This window comes from Macadamia integrifolia, unplaced genomic scaffold (assembly GCF_013358625.1).
Source record: "Macadamia integrifolia cultivar HAES 741 unplaced genomic scaffold, SCU_Mint_v3 scaffold532, whole genome shotgun sequence".
NCBI lineage: Eukaryota > Viridiplantae > Streptophyta > Magnoliopsida > Proteales > Proteaceae > Macadamia > Macadamia integrifolia.
Window position 1 is genome coordinate 62,501 of NW_024870475.1, and position 6,168 is coordinate 68,668.

At 47.1% G+C, this 6,168-nt stretch overlaps 1 non-coding gene across 1 annotated transcript; it reads right to left on the reverse strand.

The window, feature by feature from the left end:
* Positions 1 to 157: 157 nt before the first annotated feature.
* Positions 158 to 313, reverse strand: LOC122069098. The gene has a single exon (XR_006137367.1). It is a non-coding gene; the product is annotated as a 5.8S ribosomal RNA (ribosomal RNA).
* Between the last annotated feature and the right edge of the window lie 5,855 nt (positions 314 to 6,168).

The following is a 6,168-nucleotide window of genomic DNA, read 5'->3' on the forward strand; positions in this document are numbered from 1 at the left end:
AATGGCAAAGTGGCTTGATCCACCACTCATCGTGACACTTGCCACATAAGAAGCCCTTAACTTTGGGCCAACCGCACCTCAAACAGAGACACGGCGGGCCAATCTTCGCTCCGCACCACCAACGCAAGGGGTAAAGGAGGTGGGGCAACATGACGCATGATGCCCAGGCAGGCGTGCCCTCAGCCCGATGGCCTAGGGTGCAACTTACGTTCAAAGACTCGATGGTTCACAGGATTCTATAATTCACACCAAGTATCACATTTTGCTATATTCTTCATTGATGCAAGAGCCAAGATATCCGTTGTCGAGAGTCGTTAAGATAAAGATTCGGATCTAGGATGATCACACCACACCAAAGGCGCAATGATGTCATGTCCTTTTCGTTGCGAGTTCCTTGGTGCTGACTGCGCTGGTGGTTGTGTTTGGGTCGAATGTTACGAACAATCACAGGCCGACCTTTTACAAGGGTCGAGAAGGAAGGAGCTCATGCTCCCACGCCCAACCTTGAACGAGCAATGCAACATGTTCACAAGTCTCGCTGGGCAGGTATCGACAATGATCCTTTCGCAGGTTCACCTACGAAAACCTTGTTAAGACTTCTCCTTCCTCTAAATGATAAGGTTCAGTGGACTTCTCGTGACGTCGATGGTAGCGAACCACCTATGTCGCCGTGATCCGAACACTTCACCGGACCATTCAATCGGTAGGAGCGATGGGCGGTGTGTACAAAGGGCAGGGACGTAGTCAACGCTAGCTGATGACTCGTGCTTACTAGGAATTTCTCGTTGAAGACCAACAATTGCAATGATCTATCCTTATCGTGATGGAATTTTTAAAAATTACCTGGGCCCGTCGGCCAAGGCTATAGTCTCGTTGAATACATCAGTGTAGCGCATGTGAGGCCCAGAACATCTAAGGGCATCACAGACCTGTTATTACCTCAAACTTCTGTGGCCTAAACGGCCATAGTCCCTCTAAGAAGCTGGCCGTGGAGGGTCACCTCCACATAGCTAGTTAGTAGGCTGTAGTCTCATTTGTTAATGGAATTAACCAGGCAAATCGCTCCACCAACTAAGAACGGCCATGCACCACCACCCGTAGAATCAAGAAAGAGCTCTCAGTCTGTCAATCCTTACTATATCTGGACCTGGTAAGTTTTCTCGTGTTGAGTCAAATTAGCCGCAGGCTCCACTCCTGGTGGTGCCGTACCGTCAATTCCTTTAAGTTTCAGCCTTGTAACCATACTCCCCCCGGAAGCCAAAAACTTTGATTTCTCATAAGGTGCCAGCGGAGTCTTGAAAGCAACATCTGTTGATCCCTGGTCGGCATTGTTTATGGTTGAGACTAGGATGGTATCTGATCGTCTTTGAGCCCCCAACTTTCGTTCTTGATTAATGAAAACATCCTTGGCAAATGCTTTCGCAGTGGTTCATCTTTCATAAATCCAAGAATTTCACCTCTGACTATGAAATACGAATGCCCCCGATTGTCCCTATTAATCATTACTCCGATCCCGAAGGCCATCACAATTAGACCGAAATCCTATGATGTTAACCCATGCTAATGTATCCAGAGCGTAGTGTCACGGCCTTAGACCTTTCTAAGCAACCGCACCGGAACTTAGTACTCCCACTAGTACTAAGTCAGCCTAACCACACTGCTTAAGGGATTTGGGAAGAGAAGAAGTGAACACAAGAGTGAGTTTGGGAAGAATGAACTTGTATTACACTAAAGAACTCTTGAGTACAAGGCTTGAGAACTCACTTACTTGGTGCCTTGGCTAAATGAGGGCACCTCTATTTATAGTCACTCCTAGTTACAATGAATGGCTAAGATATGTACATGTGTCTTACATCCAACGATTGGGGTGGAAACTAGAAGCTTCCCACCTCCTTAGTGGAGAACTCTAGAAACCTCCCTACATAATATTTCCTTATAAAATATCTAGAGTTTCACACTTTGGTAGAAATCACTAGAAACTAGGCCTTACTAAGCCCAATGGACTTAGTCCATGGGCTTAATGGGCTTGGCTTGTGGGCCTTCAGTGGGTGGTCTGTGAAACTCTCCCCCATCTAATTCGGTGACGTCCTCGTCGCATCTTCTTCATGGAACCTTTGTATGTGGTCTTAGAATTGCCATAAAGAGTCAACGGGTTCCCAGCTTGCCTCGCTCTCTGGTAGCTCCTTCCACTTGACTAAGTACTCCCTACTAGGTGGTACTCCTCGCCTTCGGATGACTCGATCCGTGATCATGTATTCAGCTTCCTTGCCGTAGGAAGTAGTGATTGCCATTGGTGATCTTGTTGAGGCTCCACGACTTGGGTCTTCCTTATCTCTATGGTATGGCTTTATTAGGCTTGCATGGAAGACTGGATGGATCTTGAGTTTAGGAGGTAGGCTCACCTCATAGGATACTTTGCCCACCTTTTTGGTTATCTTGAACGGGCCTTCATACCTGCGAACCAGCCCCTTATGTACCTGCCTTAGGGACTTGAATTGTTGGGGTAGAAGCTTCACAAGTACCAAGTCCCCGGTCTTGAAGTTTTCTGGTCGCCTCCCTTTGTCAGCCCATTTCTTCATCTTTTTGGTGGCCTTGTATAGGTATGACTTAGCCACATCTAGCTTTTCTTGCCACTCCTTGGCAACCTTAAATGCCGAAGGGATCTTCCCTATGTAACCGGTCATCACTGTGTTTGGTGTTAAGGGTTGTTGTCCCGTGGCAATTTCAAATGGACTTTGGTTCGTAGCCTCACTTCGTTGGAGGTTGTAAGAGAACTGAGCCATATCAAGCAACTTGGCCCAGTCATGTTGGTTAGCACTCACAAAGTGTCTCAAGTAAAGCTCCAATAAGCTATTAATACGCTTTGTTTGCCCATCGGTCTGTGGATGGAAGCTTGTTGAGAAGTGTAGCGACGATCCCAACAACTTGAATAGCTCTGTCCAGAACCTCCCTGTGAAGCGAGGGTCTTGATCACTTATTATGGATTGTGGCACCTCCCAATGTTTGAGGACATGCTTTAGAAATAGCCTTGCCACTTCTTCTGCCATACAATCCCTTGGTGTTGCCACGAATGTGCCATATTTTGAAAATCTGTCAACCACCACCATTATTGACCCACACCCTTCTGACTTGGGTAGGGCACTGATGAAGTCCATAGAGACACTCTCCCATAGTCTTTCTGGTATGGGAAGTGGCTCCAATAGTCCCCTGGGTGGTTGCTAATCCACCTTGTCTTGTTGGGATACAAGACAAGTTCTCACGTAGGCCTCTATGTCATCCCGCATCTGAGGCCAATGGTAAGCCGCTTCCAACAATGCCCACGTGCGCCTTTGTCCTGGGTGGCCAGCCCATTTAGTGTCGTGGCATTCGTGAATGAGGTTTCTCCATAGGTTACTCCACTTAGGCACATAGAGTCTCCTCTTCTTAGCGTAGAGCAAACCATTTTGCTCCCAAAATCTTCGTGTCTTGCCTTCCCGTGTAAGGGTAAGTAAGTTCTTAGCCATAGGATCATGTTGGAGGCCCTCTTTGATCAACTCTAGAAGTTCCCCCTCCGGTTGGCTAAGAGAAGCTAACTTTGCCTTTCTACTAAGTGCATCAGCCACCTCGTTGGCCTTACCCGGCCCGGCTTGTATTCAAAGATGAAGTCAAACTTTGCTAAGAAGTCTTGCCATCTAGCTTGCTTAGGACTCAACTTCTTTTGGGTTTGAAAGTAGCTAGTGGCAACATTATCTGTCTTCACCACAAACTGTGACCCAAGTAGGTAGTATCGCCATGTCCTTAGGCAATGCACCACCGCAGTCATCTCCTTCTCATGGACTGTGTAGCGCCGCTCTGTCTCGTTCAACTTACGGCTCTCATAGGCAATGGGGTGCCTTTCTTGCATCAACACCCACTGATAGCAAAGTTAGATGCATCTGTGTGCACCTCAAATGGCTTGCCATAGTCGGGTAGGGTAAGCACCAGTTCCCCCATGATAGCCTTCTTTAAGTCCTCAAAGTCCTCTTTGCATGAGTCCGACCATAACCATGGTCGGTTCTTCTTTAGTAAGTCTGTAAGTGGAGCTGCCCTTCTTGAGTAACCTTGAATGAACCGCCAATAATAGTTAACTAAGCCAAGGAAAGACCTTAGCCCAGTCACTTTAGTTGGTGCCTCCCATTCTTGGATAGCCCGCACCTTGCTCTCATCCATTTGTAAGGTTCCACCTCTAATCTTGTGACCAAGGAACATTACCTCCTCTTGTGCAAATGCACATTTCTCCTTCTTGACATAGAGCTGATTGTTCCTTAGTTCCTTAAAGATGATCTTCAAGTGCTGCACGTCCTCCTCCAATGTATTGCTATAGACAACGATGTCGTCCAAGTACACCACCACAAACTTGTCAAGGTAGGGATGGAAGATCTTGTTCATAAGGGTGCAAAATGTAGCCAGGGCATTCGTGAGTCCAAATGGCATCACCAAGAACTCATATGAGCCATATCGAGTCACGCACATTGTCTTGGGCTCATCACTTTCTGCGATGCGGACTTGGTAGTACCCCGATCGTAAGTCTAACTTGGTGAAGTACCTTGCCCCACCAAGTCTATCAAATAGATCTGCTATCAAAGGAATGGGATACTTATTCTTGATTGTTACCTTGTTCAATGCCCTATAGTCGATGCATAGTCAAAGCGATCCATCATGCTTCCGTTGAAAAAGAACCGGGGCACCGTAGGGAGCTTTAGAAGGGCGAATGAATCCCGCATCCAATAATTCCTTGAGTTGCTTCCTTAGCTCCTCCAACTCTAGTGGTGACATTCTATATGGTGCCATTGCTAGTGGATTGGCACCTAGCTCCAACTCAATGGCATGATCCACCTCCCTCCTAGGTGGAAGCCTCTTGGGCAACTCATTTGGCATCACATCCTTGAACTCTTCAAGGACCTTCTCGATTGGCTTGGGTAGCACCTTAGTTGGACCATCTTCTTTAGGCTCTAAGAGTGCTGCCAAGTATGTTGTCTCCCCCTTCTTAACTCCTTTCTAGAGCTGTATAGCCGAAAGAAGTTTTGGGCCATCCTTGGTCCCTTGTACAGTTGGGACCATGCATGGAGCTCCTTCCTCCATAATGCAAACCGTGCTGATAAATGGCATGGGTATGGCCTTAACCTTTTGTAAGAAATCCATGCCAAGCACCACTTGAAAATCATCCATGGGCACTATCGACAAGTCAACTGTGCCTTTCTATGTCCTGATGTTTAACTCGACCCCTCGAGAAACACCATGTATGGGATGGGCTTGGGAGTTGACGGCCTTAAGCCATCCTCCCTCCTTGATCCCTTTAAGTCCAAGTCTCTTCGCCTCTTCTGTTGAGATGAAGTTGTGCATAGCACCTGTGTCTATCATGGTATGAGTGGGCTTACCATTGATATGCACCTCCACGTACATTAGCCCTTTTTGTGAGGTTGTGGCCTTGATCTTTGTCTTAGCCTTGACGGCACTAAGTCGTTGTAGGGACCCCATATGAGCCTCATTGTCTTCTTTCTCCTCGAGTAGGGCATTGAGAGTCTTTCTCTTGGGGCAATCCCTAGCCCAATGGGGACCATCACATAAGAAACACTTATCCTTGGGTGTGAACTTGTCCCTTTTGTCTTGCTTGGGCCTACCCTCCTTGTTTGAAGATGGTTTACTACTACCTTCCTTGGGAGGGTATGTCTAAGGCCCCTTCTCTCCCCCACCTTTCCCATTAGTGCCCTTCTTGGGCTTAGAACTATCGTCTCTCTTAAACTCCACTAATAACTCTGCTGCTGTGATGGCTGAGGCAAGGTCCTGCATGCCTCGGCATTGTAGTTCTTATGCAGCCTAGCCTTGGAGGCCATCCATGAAGTTGTATAGGAGCTCCTCCTTGGTTATACTTGGGAATTCGAGCATTAGGGTAGAGAATTCCTTCACATAGTCCCGAATAGAACCTGTGTGTTTAAGCCTTTTTAGGCTCTTTCTAGCCAAGAAGGTGGCATTCTCGGGATAGAAGTGTTTCTTTAACTCAGTTTTGAAATCATCCCAAGTGTCTATGGTGCACATACTTCTCTCCATATTGGCATGCTTTCTACGCCACCATAGAGTTGCATCATCGGTGAGGTAGAGAGTAGCGGTCCGTACCTTTGATGCCTCATCATTAAGTGCCATTGCCTCGAA